Genomic DNA, 16,078 nt, shown 5'->3' with positions numbered 1-16,078 from the left:
AATAATAATAATGTTCAACCATATTTTAATTTCTTAGCATGGCTTGTCATGTCCTCCATAATCTAGCCCCATCCGACTTCCCAGCCTTATCTATCTTAAATTCCAGGCTCCAGCCACTCCAAACTGCTCTGCTACCTTGAAACACACCAGGCTTCCAGCAGCCCTCATTTCCACCAAGAAAATCCTCTTCCTTCTTCAAGTGCCAGATCAAATGCTACACCCACCCTGCAACTTTTCTCAGTTCTTAACCTTGAATATACCTCTCCTTTTCTCTGCCATTCAATAGCACACTATTGATGTCACTGCCATATGATTCCATTTTTACTATCTTGTATTATAGATATTTGTAAACATGCCTATCTTTCCCACCAGACTAAACTCTTTGAAAGCATGGGTCATGTGTTCTTTCCTTGAACTCAGTTTTAAGTCACAGTTCAATCTCATTATCTGCAGGGAATATATTGATGTCTGCAAAGGACCTCCCAAAGAAAAGGCCAACTAGCTCAAAATGTATGCATTCTTGCAATCTTTAATTAAAATTAAAGTCACTAGGTGATACTTTCTTGCAAAGCTATAGTTAAACCAGCAAGACATTGTTTCTTTTGTACTTTCCCACTGGCTTTCTATACCCAACTGCGTTGTATGAATTAAGTTCAAGAGATAGCTCGCTTCGGAAAAAGACTACAAAACCTAGGGGTTCAAAAGATTGAGGTGAGAAAATAAAGCTTGAAAATCTGACAACATCTAATTGTCATCCTCTAGCACTAGTTTCATGACCAGGTCCACCCCCAAAGCACCACAATCTGCCCTGATACAGATTCAGACACCCATCACCACCATCTTTTGAGTCGCAGTCAGAAATCAGAAAAGATTTCCTAGTGTCCTGATCTACCTCTGCATATCTTTTGTCCTTTTCTATATTCATCCCACAGACAGGAAGGGTCCTTATTACCCCTCTTGCCTACTCACAGAAGAGAAGAAACAGAGAAGGACGTTCTTAGGCAGTCAGTGCAGAGTTGCTGCAAAATTGCAGGTTAAGCTATTTTACTATGTCATTTCCACTTCCCAGGGCCTTAAAAAAATTTTTTTTTTCTAGCAATGATATGGGTAACCCTGTTATCTGGATCCACAAGGTATTTAAAAGAAGGTGTAATCCTATAATGAATAATTGATGCTTTCACTTCAGAACCTTCTCTATCTTCTTCAGTCTTCTGCCTGAACCAGCCAGAACAATTTCTCACAGCTGAAGCCAACTCTAATCTAAGAAACTTAGGACATACCAAATTAACAGGATTTGATGGAACAACTGAAAATCCTACTGAGGGGAGGGGGAGGAACCCACCTGCAATCTGAACTAGAATCCAGGTAATTCAAGATTTAAAAAAAAGACACCCAAACTAACTGTGACCCAGGAGATTGAGCCAAAAAATATTATATTAAATAACTTACTATGTAAGTAATATGCGTATTTAGTGTAAATCTTACCTACACCTCCGGGATGGATGGCCTTGGGCTAGATTAGACAAGGCATCCTAAGAAACACTGACCTGTTTTTGCTGACCAAGGTTTTAAGTGGTTGTTAGTTCCCTCCAAAGCCTCTGGCAGCTGCTGAAGCTAGAGCAGGTTGCCTAGGGAGAGCCACAGATGGAGCGTGAACCCTAAGTCCTCCCAAGTTCCCGCTCTGTGTCCAGGTGGCCGAGGCGCCCGTGCCTCCTGCGCTCGCCCGAGCTGCGCGCTGCTTTCCTCCCAGCTCAGGAGCCCCCCGTGGGCGCCCCCAACGCGACCCTCCCGGGGACACCTTTGTGCACCAGCGAGGCCTCGCTGCCCTCTGGGAAACTGGGGCTCACCTGGGTCGCTTCCCCCCACTCCCTGCTCTGCCACCAGCAGTCCCAGAAGCTGTCTCGGGAGTCCCGGAGCAGATCTCTTCCCTGAGCCCAATCCGAGGGCACCGTCCTCCCTCCAGGACTCCCTTTCTCCCCTCTTCCAACTCCGTGCCAGATGCCGCCCTCGGAGCCCAGGGAAAACTGGCCCACCGCGGAGAAAGGGTTGCGGGGGTCATGGGGTGGGCGCCAACGCACCGACGACGCTCTCAGCCCCCGGCACCCACTCCAAACAAGGAACCGGTTCCGAGCTGCTCGGCCGTGGATGGCAGGGTCGCCTCCTCCTACCGCTCCGAGACGGAGGAGGTACTTCTCGCCTCCGGGAGGCCAGGCAGACGGGCGGCCGCCGACCACTGACACCCTCCCCGCGAGCTCCAGCCCTTTACCTGGGTACCGGCCTCGGCGGGTCTCCGGGGCGCAGCACAGGGCGCAGTGCCCCGGGCGGGTGGTGCGGGGAGGACCGCGGCCGCCGCTCTCCCCTGCAGCTCCGGGCCTGCCGGGCGGCTATTTATCCGGGGGCCCGGCCCCGGCCCCTGCCGGAGTATTGGGCAATCGGCCCCGCTACGCGCTGCCCCGCGAGCCGCCGCCCTCTGCCCCCGCCGAGCCCCGCGGCGGCGGCGGCGGCGGCGGCGGCCACGTGGAGGGAGGGAGCCGGCCCCTCCTGTGGGCTCCACCTTCTCGTCGTCGTCCTCCTCCTCGGGAAGTTATTCCCTGTGTTTCCCCCCCCCCCCCCCCCCCCCCCGTCTCTCGTCTTTGCGGGGCACCCCGGCCAGTCTGAACCGGTTGTGACTGAGCGAGTGGGGAAGGAGGAGGAGGCGGAGGAGATGGAGGTGGAAAGGCGGGCGGTAGGGGCGCTGCTCTCGCTCTCGCGGCTCCCGGCCGGGCCGGGCCGGCCAGGCGGAGGGAGGGCATCGCGGGGGCCGCTGCCCGGGCCCGGCTCCGGCCCGGAGCCACCGAGGCCGCGGGAGAGCTGGGCACCGGCGGCCACGGGCCCTCTCGGTGCGCACGCGAGCGCGTCCCCCGGCGCCGCGGCGCCCCGCCGCCCACCGCGTCCCCGCGCCGGCCCGCCCAGGACAGTGTGTGCATTTGGAGGGAGCCCGGGTCTGAAGATGAGTGCGAGTCTCCCCGGGTCTCCCAGGATCCTGGACGGCCGGGCGCCCTCCTGGCCGGAGCTGTATCCCCAGCTGGCAGCGATCCCAGAGAGACGGGCACCAGAACTTTGTGGAGTCGGTGCTCCTGGGCAGTGAGAAGTGAGGATGCCAAGTGCTGCCCTTTGTGACAGCTCTGTGGAAAAGGGGGGCGCCCCTGAAGTGCACACAGTGTGCCGAGGGAGAGAGGCTGCATCTGAGGACGTTTAGTCTGTATGGCAGGTGAGCTCTACTAACAATACACTCCTATCTTTAGCAGAAAGGTAACGAGCGTGAGTGCTGAGATTCCCACAGTCGCTGCGGCAGACTGGGGACAGTCCATAGGTAGGTACCTAGGGCTTAGCAGGTGTGGCAACCCCGTAAAGTCATGTGCACTTTTTGTGTTCCTGTGTATATAGGTCTTTCTGAGAAGGGACACCATATCTTCTACCAGCTTCTCAAAGGGGGCTGGGACCACCCAACACCGAAATGAAAATTTCCTTTAGACACTGAACCTCCCCTAATTCTGACCTAGACAAAGACCCTACACCTTGCAAAGGGTTGGTTTCTCAAGTCCAAATGAAGCTGCATAAGCTTCCTGAGCCGCGGTTTTTCATCTTGCCCACTTCCAGAAGTCTATGTGAGATGAAAGTTCCAAAAAAACCTGTGGACCCTGGCCACACTGGCGAGTGTTCTTACAGGTAGGAAAATAGCAGTTCATCTATTTGTCTCACATCATTCCTTTCCACTCAGTTTACCGACTTTCATTCAGATTATGGGGAAAAGAATGGCCAGTGCTAGTTGATATTATTTTCTTTTGTCCTAAGAGGGAGAAAGATTAGAGGGAAGAAAGTAACAGTAAGAATCAGAGGAAGGTGGTCCCAGAAATAGTTTCTGGAAGGAAAAATGGAGAGGGGATCCAATGGGGGCTTCTCATCCTCTTCTATTTTTGACCCGGTTTGCGGTTACTCAAGTGCGTTCACTTTGTAATAATGCATTGACCTGTACACTGATCATTTGTGTACTTTTCTCTGCTTGTTTTGATAAAAGATATTTTTAGAAAGCTTTTTCTTTGATTCAGATACCCCCTAACCACCAGAGCAAATATCTTCTTGATAGTTGGTCGAAGCAATCAATGTATATGAAATTACATTTGGGGGACAGGGAAACCCTGCTTGAAAAATATTTCTGTGTTCACCAGTGGGTTTCTGAAGTTGCCCTGTCCCTGTTCTCATCTCCACCGAGTTTTCCCAGATTTCTTATAAAGAGAATGTGTGACCAGCATTCCCATGTCTGCTCAGCCAGTCTACGCCTATCAACTGAGAACCGAAAATTAGCTCATTCTGACACCCAGCATGGTTCCAACTTTAGTGTAAGACTGAATTCCGGGGTCAAAAACTCAAAATGACTGGGGATCCAGACTCAATAATGTCGTGAATGAAGTGGGCAGAATGCAGCCTGGAGAAGGCAGGGAGCCTGGAAGCTGGCTGGCTGCTGGAGGTGGGGGGCGGGGGTGGGGGGAGGCGCCCCTTGGCTTAGGAAATTATTGCCTGCCTGGAATGTGAAAATTGCCTCCACCTTCTTGTGAAGGTTTACTGTTCAGTCACACCTCAGCAGAGCATTTAGACAGGCGAGAGAACTCAGAAATCTAGTCCAACCTTGACACTTTACCTATGAATGGAATTTGACCCAGAGGAGCCACGGATGAGCTCCTGATCAACCCCTGCCCCAGGACAGAGCGCGGTGGGGAACAGGTTTTGGCAGAGACAGACTGTGCTCTCTTCTGTGCTTCTCAAAGCAATCTCAAGTGGTTGAGTATTGTCAGCTCCATTTCACAGAGAAGGAAACTGGAGTTGAGGGGGTTGTTAACTTGCTAAATCTCTCAATCGGTAAAGACCAAAATGACCTCTCGACCACCCAGAGGTTTTATTCGCAGTGACGTGAAGATGCAAGATCTGCTTGTGAGGGGAGGGTCAGAGAAGTTCAATACTGCTGGCTCTACAGTTCTGTGCAGCCCCTGCCCTTCTGGGTCTCTCTTGGACCCAGAAGTTGATGCACTTTCAACAAGGTGGAGTGAGAGGAAAAGGTGGGTCATGAAATAAACCGGATTTAAATGAGCCTCCCTTGGGAAGAAAGAGACCTAAGGGAAAGCATTTCAAGAAAAATTGATACAGAGGTGGTACCCTGAAGGAAGGCCCTTGTTTTTTGCCTTGTTAGTTATCATTTTGGAGCATTTGTTAAGAAGTCTGTGATTTGTTAAATATTCTAAGGTCCCCCCCTTCTTAGACTATCTGCTGCCTCAAGCTTTTAGAGAATAAGACAGAGAAATTAACCTAAAATCGCTCTGCGGTCCTCAGCCCAGCAAGGGAGCCAGAAACATGGAGGACAGAGGCAGGCATTGGTTGGTAGGGGAGGGTTAGGACATTTGCACAGCCCCTGAGACGCTCGTCCAGAGCCTGCCCGGCTGACCAGACTTCCCTTCTCGACTTAGTACATCAGGGCAGGTTTCTTCTCTTTTGTACGTCTTGTTCTTCCCCTGTTTATGAATGGCAGCACAGCTACATAGACACTACACTTTGACATAAAAATAACTTAAAAAGATAGACTTTAGAGTTTTTATAGCAGTTAGCTCAGAGATCTGAAGATCATGCTATTAATTTCCCTTTCATTCACTCACCCTCTAACAGATAAAAGATCAGAAAACAGTAGAAGTGGATTAAACCTTCCCCCTCGTGCTCACAGAGCTTTTGTTGAAAAGGACAAATTTTCAAATGTCAAAAATGACCTTAAAGACACACTATATCATTTTTTTCTTGCAACTCTCCAGAATATTGTTTCATCTTTTTCTTGCCTTTTCTTTCATCATGCTATCTGGCTTAAACGATTTTTAATCTTAGAGGAAGGGGGGAAGAGGGATAAATGCTATTCTTTGAGTGCCTGGTAGTTGCCAAGAACTATGCAGTCTCATAACCACAAAGCAATCTCATGTGGTTAAGTATCGTTATCTTCATTTTATAGATGAGGAAACTGGAATTCAGAGAGGTTAAGTTACTTGCTGAGTCACTCAATTGGTAAGTGATGGAGTAAGATTCAGGCCCTGGTCTGGCTAATTGCTAAGCCTGTGCTGTTCCCAGTCTACCTTAGAAAATTGAGTCAAGGCTGGTACAAGCTAATGGAGCACTGTCTTCTCACTTGTATTAACTCATCTAAGGCTCACAGTAAACCTAAAAAGTAGGTGCTCTTATTATCATCCACATTTTGCCAGTGATGAAAATGACTAGAGAGAAGTTAAATAATTTAACCCCAATCACACAGTTAATGAGGGGTAGGCTAGGTCCAGATCCAGGCGTCCAGGCTACAGAGAACCATGCTCTGAACCACCACCCTGTCTCATGAAAGTGGAAATGAGAAATGTACAATTACATAGAATGTACGTCTCCTTCTGTGTGTGTGTGTGTGTGTGTGTGTGTGTGGACACATATACACACTTTCCACTTTACATCCTTCTGACCTGCATTGCATGGTTTCAAGGCCATAACCAAAAACAACCTACGTCTTCACGAATACTGTTTCTGAAACGCCCAGTTTATCTCCAGGTGTTGGATTGACAGCATCTGTAACGTGCTCATTGTCTGTCTGCACAGAGAAACTATAAACTCCCGAGAGCAGGTACCAGATGTGTCCTGTTCATCACTATTCCCTAGAGCACAGTGGCAGCAAGAATAGAACTTTGCTTAGTGAGCTTTCATTGAATGAAGGAATGAAGAAATGAATGATCAAACAAAGGAATGAATGCATGCTCCAACTGTCAGTAATATATATATATATTTTTTGTTTGTTTGTTTTTTGGCTGCACCGCACAGCATGTGGGATCTTAGTTCCTGGACCACAGATTGAACCCATGCCCCATGCATTGGAACGCAGAGTCTTAACCACTGGACCACCCGGAAGTCCCTCTGAGTAATATTTTTGCTACAGTAGATCACTGAAATTCTTCAGTTGCCTTACTCAGCCAAGCTCTATTCTATTCTAAGTAGTTACAATCATCTCACTGAATCCCATAGAGCAACTACTACTTTTTACTCATCTTATAGATGGGGAATTAAGACCCCCTGAGGTTAAGTGAGCTGCCCAAAGTTGGGGCACCAAAGCAGCAGAGACAGGAGGTAAGCACAGGCGGTGTGAGCCTAGCATGCCCACTGGTAAGGCTCGGCTGTGTGGCCCATCACTGCGCTCGTTCACAGCTCTAGCCCAGGATCAAGCGCAGTGCTTGACACACAGTAGACCCGCCATAGACGCATTGAAGGAGAGAAGGAGGAAATTCCCTCACGTGTCCAGGACAGTTTAAGGCCATTTCCCACATCTGAATTCACTCATGGCATCGTGTATCTTACAAATTCAACTTGTATGATCTATGATGTAATCACACTAGATAATAGATGACCACGGAAGGGTTTACTTCCAAAGGTAGGCTGCCCAGTTCAAATGTACCAGTGGTTCCAGTTTCTTCTTGTGAAAATACAGGTGCAATTGATAAATGTTATTTTTAAATGATCATAAGACCATTGAATTGAATCTTTTATGAAGCAGTGCCAATTTTTTAAATATGCCTCTGCCTCAGTGTCTGACTTATGTGCATTAGATAACAAAGTTTCAGACAGCTCCAAACCATATTTCAGGTCAACATGGCAAGTTTTGGCCTTCTTGTCTTCTTCATTACATGACATGGGAGAAAAAGCGTGACCTCTACTCCATGTTCAGGGTCTGTTCACTCCAAAATTTGTGGACAGTCCAAATACTTTGCTCCATGGTTTCAGCATGTAAACATTTTTTTGGTCACCTATTCAATATGCTACAACTTTGGTTTGTTGGGTAAAATTTAGAAGATGGTAACTAACCCATGAAACAAAAGTTATAAAGAAAAAATGTAAAGTCCAACATGTTCCATAAGAACATTTGAATACAGATGGAAATTGATGACTTGATGAATGAAGTTCCCCCATCCACCTCCCCACCAGGGCTGTGCTCACGCAGAAAGCTATGCTCACCCTATCCCTACCACCCACAGCAGTGTAAAGCTTCTTATACTTCCCCATCAAAGTGCTTGGGAGTTACTTCAAACCATAGGCAAAACAACCAGCTGTAGAAGTAAAATGTGTTTGAGATCTTCTGCTTGATTTTAAAGAGGCATGTGAATCCTGCTTTCTCCTCAATAGCCATGTGTATTTTAATATCATCATAATGTTTAATATTAATAATTACCTATTTAATTTATATATTTGTTCAGATTAACAATTTAATATAATAATAGCTCACATTTTTAAGCAATTAATATATGCAGCATATTGTCAAGGCACAGGCAGGAAACAGAATTTATCCCAGATAGCCAAGAGAAGGAATCTTAAGGGAAAGAATATCTATAATTAGATATTTAATGCAATGTGGACAACATTAAAGGGATAAACAAGAGACACCCATACTAGACGGTGGGAAGTGATTACTGCTCCTGGGCTTTAAGTAACAAAGGGAAGACCTAGTGTCACCAGTGCCTGGAGAGCAGAACCTGCAAAGGAGGGACCACCCAAAGGGAGCAGGAATTGGGAAGAGATATCATTTTATTGCCAGAGACAAAGAGCCAAAGTGACTGTGGAGAGAATACCCCTACCTCTCTCTTTGCTCTCAAATCTGTTGGTGGCACCTACCACTGGCCAAAGCCAGGCAGAAGCCAGGCACCGAGGGAGCCCACGAAATGCTGCCCACAAGGGGTCAGCCTCCTGGGCACAAAGCAGGGCAATGAAGGCGGACATCGGATTGGGCTGGGGAGAGTGGCTAAGAGAGAACGACCAGGCACTGTGCTGCGTCCTTTGCGTACATGTATATATCCCTGTGAGGGAGGTACCATTTCCCTCATTTCACAGACGAAAATACAGAGGTACGCAATTTCAACCAAGGCTGTCTGACTCTAGATTCTGTGCTCTTAATCACTACACTATTTAGCCAAGCAGTATTAAAAATAATGTCTTAAAATTACTTACCTAGTTTAAAAAAAAAAAAAACTTAGCTTGTAAAATAAATGCTCAGTGTTTGCCGCATGACTGTGACTTTACCATTGCTACTTCGATCACTTTGCCTTAACCTCATCAGCAATTTACCTTATGGTGAGTCTCATGCATTTTATGTTGATTCTGTGATCTGCAACTTGCAACCCATTTCTTGAATTCTGGAAATGTGCCTCGCTTGTCTATAACATAAATCTCCACGCATGGACTAAAAGCTATACTGTCAATTCTTACTTATTCACTCTTCAAATAATTCTTAATCATTTATGCTGTGTCAGGCATTATATGAAAACAAAGGGTTTTGCAATCTGGGAGGGAAGACTGTCAGGTGAATAATCACTAGAATGTGCTAAGTACCTCCATCACGGTACTTGTGCGACCTTAAGAGAACAGAGAGGCGGAAACACTGCTTGGGTTGAGAAGGGGGCATTCCAAGACTGGGGGAAGAGCGTTTGCAAAGTCTTAATGGAGTAAAAGACTCCCAGGCTAGGGAACTACAGTGGATAATTACAAATGATTCAAGGTCAGAGTACTTGTAGGAAGTGGGAGGTAAACAGGAATAGGGCTTTCGATTGTTAGCAACAGCTCCCATCTCTTGGCAGGACAGCGTGAAGGGAGAACCCAGGACTCCGGTCCACTTGGAGATCTAGCTGGCAGGGGCTACAGTGCTTCATCAGGAAATGAATGGGCTCTGTCTTATCTTCTCCATCCTTGCAGGGTTTTGTTCAGGATTCAAAGTCCCAGAAGAGAAAGTGTGACTGGCCCGGTTTGGGCAATGTAACCATCTCACTCAGAGGAAGACAAGGCACTTTGAAAGGACTCTCCAAAAGCAAATTGGGATGTTGACTAGCCTAAACACAATAAATGTCCTCTACCGTGGGTTAGACCCTGTGTCTCTATACGAAGGCGTTCTCCAGGAAGCAAAGAGGCACCACTGAAGGATTCTAAACATTGGATGACGTGGTTGGCTTTGTGTTTCAAAACCATCACTCTTAGAAACCACGTTGGAAGATGGACTGGGAGAGAAAGTGGTCAGAGGCTGATTTAACAGCTGAGGCAAAAATATATATATGAAAATTTAACACCTAGAGAATTTTGAAATAAGGGGACCAATCTGAGAGATTAAGAAGCGCCATGTAACTGATGGGTGTGGTGATTAGTGGAGAGAAAGGCTGGGGATGGATTCCAGGTTTCCCCTAAGAGCTTATAAAGAATTGCTGTAAAATTAAGGGAAGTGTGCCTCCCACTGCAGGATCCTCTAGAATAGTCCAAATTTCAAATATTGAATCTCATTGTTCTAATAAAACATAAAAAAAGTTCCAAGAAACTCCAATTTAACATATATTTCCAAGATTTCTTTTGCACTTGGATATGGTAGAAAGTTCTTCTGTCTGACTCAAATTTCCTGATTTATGGTTTGGATAATATGATCATAGGTGGGTGAACATATGCAACAGAAACAAAGAGCAAGAAACCTATTCAATACCAGTATAGTGAGTAGTGGTACGTGCAAAGCACATGCCAAAGTTTTACTGGAAAAAGGCTTGTCCTCACCAAGAAGAGTCAGGGTTGATTATCAGGTTAAAGTGACCTTAGAAGGAAGGGGCCACATCCTTTGGCAACACCAAGCAAACATCAGTCAAACCCCAGATGTACAGCTGGCTCAGACAGAGGCATGCCAACAGCTCTAATATCCACAACCAAATCCATCAGTCTGTATGTAAAGAAAAACCACTACATTTCTAAATCTAGAGTGGTATGACCCACAGTGTAAATACTTGGATTGATCACACAGATGCTGGCACCCACCAAGTGAAAGCTGAATTTACTCTCAACATCATGGACAGCAATAATTGTGGACATTTCCTTCCATGAACCTGGTCCTCCAGACATCCTTGGAGGCTCAAAGAGGCTGCTTTTGAGTATTTCAGCACTCGGGATACTTTGTGCCCTGATTATTTCTCTTAGTTACACGCGGTCATGCATGTTCTTTTGAGACTGCTGAATTTGAATCAGAGTCTTAGAACTAGTCAAGAGGCCTTGAAGATCAGCAGGTAGAGCCTCACACTTGCTGTAGCATTTAATCTACTAAGTTTTCAGATGAAGAAACAGAGACTCCAAGAGGCTGAATAATAAGAGGTGGAGAGAATAGAGGATAAGAGCACACAACCTGAAGCCTGACTAGTGATTAACTCTGTAACCTTGAAGAGGTTCCTTCTCCCTGTGCCTGTTTCCTCATCTGTAAAAGTGGGAGAATGATACCTATCTCATATGGTAGTTGAGAAGAATCAGTGAATTAAACCACATAAAGTGCTCCAAATAGCCTAACATAATAAGTGTCATACGAGTGCTTGTATTCATGAATATACCAAAGAACCCCACTACAACTGGGAATCTGATCCTACCTTTCCTATACACAATTAGAAGAAGAAAATTCTACCCATTGACAAATTTACAATGATTACGAATAGTTGTCATATACAGTATCCTTTAAGGATGTCTCATCAAAACCTGCATCTGAGTTCTTGAAATTCACTCAAGAAGAGCTCCTATAGTGACAAGCAGGTATGATAACCAGCCCAGGAAATCAACAAAGTTCAGCTGACACACCAAGTCTGAAAATTAACCTTTTTACCAAGTAGACCTGAATCTCTCCTCAAGGGTCGCCCGCACCCCACACCACACCAATATTTCTACAACTTGGGTCCGTCATCTGTCAACTATGGTCTTAATGAACTGAAGGGTTGGATTTTGACTTTTGATTCTTGGCAAGGCTGTTAGTTCAAGTTTGCTTTGGCTGGTCAAGATTATTTTTTAACAAGTTCTTTAGCCCACAGTGTTACAGTATACCACCAAAGAAATCAAGAAATGAATATTGCTGTGGGTGGGAAAAGGAATACCAAATGGAGCTCCTGTCATGCTGATAATTGTAATCTACAACACGTTTGATTCACTAAGTGTGGCAAAAGAGTATATTTTATAAGAAGTTTGCAGCTGATGAATACCAAAGGCCAAAAACTCAATCTGCAAAGAGACTGCTTATGAGCTATGAGAATCATTTGCGCTACAAGGTACTCCTCCAACCACACGACTAATAAAGTGAACTTCCTAGAATCGAAAACAGCACAGAAAATATCCAGCACCTTGAACATGCCTGGCTTACAGTAGGTATCCAGTGAAAATTAATTGAATAAATCTAATTGCCATCAATGAAAAAATCTGATATTAACTTGGATCTTTATTATGTGACCTAAGGTACTTGAAAGAAATGTGAGGAATTTCTTATGTAATTAACTCTTTGATATGAAATGGGTAAAAAGGAGCCCAAAGAATGAGCTCTGATTGCTAGATAGCATAAAATAGAGATTTAAAGAAAACAGATGAAGTTTTAAAACTGAAATCAAGAGGAAGGGAGCAAATATTTTCATCTTTAGCCTTTATTTCATGACCTACTGTTTAACATTTGAGATCCTGAGGATTATCAGGGTGACAAAAATGTTCTTTTTCCTTTAGAGATCAAGAGAAGCCTTTTCAAGGATTATAGATGTGGGGCATCTGCTTTGTAAAATAGTCCAGCAGTTCCTCAGAATTTAAAGGAAGAGTCACCATACGACCCAATAATCCCACAAGTTGGTGTATACCCAAGAGAAATGAAAACATATGCCCTTGCAAAAATTGGTACATGAGTGTTCACAGCAGCATTATTCATAATTGACAAAAATAAAAACAATGCAAATATCCATCTCCTGATCAATGGATAAATAATATGTGGTATATCCATACAATGGAATATTATTTGGCCATAAAGAAGCCAGGCACAAAAGGCTATATATTGTATGATTCTTTTTTATATGAAATTCCCACATAAAAAGTAGATTAGTATTGCCTAGTGCTGGCGGGAGGGGTGGTTGGGGGCAGGTTAGGTTGAGGGCAAATCGGAAGTAACTGCTCATGGGGATTAATGGGTACGGGGTTTCTTTTTAGGGTGATAAAATTGTTCCAAATTCATTGTGGTAATAGTGGCACAACTCTGTAAATATACTAAAAAAATCATTGAATTGTACATTTCAAATAGATAAATTGTATGGTGTATGAACTATATGTCAATAAGGCTGCTGTTAAAATAAGCTACAGCAGATGCAATTTTAGCTCTGCTTACAGTTTTTAAAAAGCTGTCCTAAAAACACAGCTTTTTCATTCATCTAGTAGAGCCATGAAGCTCCCTAGCATTGTGACAAGTTAGGGGCCAGACATGATCAGCCTGGAATAATCATGGAAAAATTGCAACCCCTGGAGAGAGAATTCCTTGTTTAAAGTAAGTTGTGATGTGCACCATACAAAGGACACAGAACATCAGAGAGTCTCACATTCTCTCTTTATTCTGCCATGAGAAAGTTTCCCTAAACCAGAGAAGTTACGTAGAAGCTAACTTTTATCAATCCTACAAAATTAACTCCCCACTTCTTCACTAAGCTATAGTCACACTGGCCTTCCTAAAGGTTTGCTGAGCTCTACCTACCGCAGTGCCTTTGTACCTGCTGTCCTTCCTGTAGGAAGTCCTCACGTGTCCCCACATCTCCACCTGGCTGGCTCCTCATCAGTCAAGCCTCTGCTCCATTGTCGCCTTCTCAGGAAAAGTTCCTTAGCTCCTCCTGGTTAAAATATTCTTTCCCCACATAAACCCTCCCTCGCATGGCTCCACTTCGCTTTCTGCACAGCATTTGGCACTATCTGAAACTCTCACGTGCTTATCAGTTTGTTGTCCGCCTCCCCCGGCAGAAGGCAAGCTCCCTGAGGATGGTACTGAGCAGCACCCTGTGGGGCTCCTGGGCACAAAAGCCTTTCTGTGTCCCCCATTTCTTGATTACAGGAAATAGGCTTCATTCAGCCTCCATGACCTTCCCTGAGTTCCAACCAGCAGCTTCAAAGAGTTGCTAATCAGGGAAGGGAGGGGATTCGGACAAGGGAGGAGCAGTCAAGAAACAGTAGTGCAGCCTTGGGGCAGGGTCCTGGTTCCCCATCAAGGGATACACGTGGAACAATATCTTTGAGCTGTTTTGCAGATACCAAAACCCCCACGAGGTGGAAGAAGTTAATGGTATGCTGCCCACAAGCATGTAGACCCCAGACCGGTCGGAACCAGAAGTTTGATGATGCTGACTCCCAATTACCTCACCACCAACCAATCAGAAGAAAGTCCATGAACTGACCACGCCCTCTTCTTTGAACCATTACTATAAAACTCCTCACTACCCCCTCCAGGTCAGGACACACAGTTTTGAGGGCATTAGCCTGCTGTGGCCCTCTTTTCCTGGCAAAGCAATAAAGCTATTCTTTTTACTTCACCCAGAAGTCTGCCTCTGAAAATTTATTCGGTGTCGGGGTACAGAGGCCGGATTCGGCTTCACGGACAGGGACCGAAATATTTCCCTGTGCCTACAAAGCTAGCAGATGGGCAGTGAGCACTTGATAAAGATTTATTGAGTAAATGATCTCCATGGGGCAAGTCACAATCAACTTTGTAAACAACATCCGAAAGGTCAGCCTCTGTACCTGCCACACCTCAGACAGGAGTCCAGGGACACTAGCCCTTCAGGGAACAGTCTGTAGCCACCTCTAGGCTGAAAGGGCAAAGGGCTGAGACTGAAAACCCAGTTGGCCACCGAGGACTTCCTGCGCTCCTTCGCTCATCTTCCCTCACCATGGTCCCAGGTCAGGTGGCGGAGCAGCTCTGGGGCCTTTCCTGTTGGTTTATAAATAAGTCTAGGCTCATTGCTGGTCCCAGAGTGGCCTACGTGGCAACGTGCCTTCAGCTTGCTCAGCAGGACCGCTTGCAGGAAGGGCAGCAAACCACAGCCATGTAAAAGCAGCGCAGAACCGCAGCCCGCATCTGTGCGGTCACGTGCGCACCACCCGCTTCAGATCTTCTCTCAAAGGACCTGCTGTAGAGCACAGGGAACTCTGCTCAATATTCTGCAATAAGCTACATGGGAAAAGAATCTGAAAAAGAATAGATACATGTATATGGATAACTGAATCCCTTTGCTGTACACCTGAAACTAACACAACATTGTTAATCAACTCTACTCCAATATAAAATAAAAATTAAAAAAAAAAAAATCCCCAAAAACCTTGACCCTGGTTTCTACAGAAGCAGTTTGTCCCAATCATGCCCCAACGTTAGGAACTGTCCATTCTAACTCAGAATGGCTATCTGGCTTAGTTTTCTTGTAAGTTACTTCATTCGAGTGAACACTTAAAGAATCACTAATGCTTCATCAACTGTAGAGTACTTGTCACTCAATTCCAGAAAACTCGTGTTTACCTAACCCAGACTGCATACATACATAGACGCCGTGGTTATTGTTGCCACTTAGGAAAACAATCCTAAGGTAGGTAGTCACAGGTCCCTTACTTCACAGAGCTACTCCTGTCTTCTTGATGTTTATAACAACGTCTTGTAGATTTCTAGGACTCCTTTCTGTTATCTACCTTCCTGTAGGTATCAGTCCAGTTCATTTAAGAGTCACAGTGTTTCTATGTGATACATGAAGCTGATGGTATTAATGCCACTTCTGGTTTTTTTCTTGGTTCTGTTTTGTTTTAACACGGGAGGAGTAGGAGACCCAGAGAGGTTAAGCAACTTGCCCCGAGGTCACATACCTGTTCAGTGCCAAACAGTAGGAACACTGAGTCCGTGAGCTTCCCTCCACATCAGCACTTCTCAATGCATCTGAACCACTGGGGAATCTGGTTACAATGCAGATTCTGAATTCAGCAGCTCTTGGGGGTTGGGGGGAGCTAGGATTCTGCATGTTTCCCAAGCTCCCAGGAGTTGTTGCTCCTGGTGGCCCTCAGAATATCTTTCACCACACCCTTCATAACACCCCAGGCATGTCCATCCTAATACTTCCCCCAATGGCCATTGCACTATTTGGGTATTCGTTCATTTCCCCCACTAACCTATGAACTCCAGGAGAGCATGAACTATGTTGAATTCACTGGTTTGACC

At 45.5% G+C, this 16,078-nt stretch overlaps 1 protein-coding gene and 1 long non-coding RNA gene across 6 annotated transcripts in view; one reads left to right on the top strand and one right to left on the bottom strand.

Moving 5' to 3' along the window:
* Window positions 1-2,483, bottom strand: part of SLC16A9 (solute carrier family 16 member 9) — a 65,164-nt gene extending 62,681 nt beyond the window's left edge. For 2 of the 4 annotated variants that reach the window (XM_082425588.1, XM_082425591.1), the window contains exon 1: window positions 2,267-2,483. The gene's annotated coding sequence lies outside the window, so the exon portion shown is untranslated. The other 2 variants (XM_082425589.1, XM_082425590.1) reach the window with 2 other exon arrangements.
* A 198-nt stretch (window positions 2,484-2,681) lies between these two features.
* LOC309643151 lies at window positions 2,682-14,418 on the top strand. Of its 2 annotated transcripts, none has more exons than XR_014253580.1 (2): window positions 2,682-3,250; window positions 13,273-14,418. It is a non-coding gene; the product is annotated as an uncharacterized lncRNA (long non-coding RNA). The 2 variants fall into 2 exon arrangements; XR_014253581.1 differs by having other exon boundaries at window positions 3,163-3,250; window positions 9,784-14,418.
* The last annotated feature ends 1,660 nt before the right edge of the window (window positions 14,419-16,078 follow it).

This window comes from Balaenoptera physalus, assembly GCF_965194825.1.
Source record: "Balaenoptera physalus genome assembly, chromosome: 14".
NCBI lineage: Eukaryota > Metazoa > Chordata > Mammalia > Artiodactyla > Balaenopteridae > Balaenoptera > Balaenoptera physalus.
Note: the sequence above shows the minus strand (reverse complement) of the source record. Positions and strands in the feature narration are given on the sequence as shown.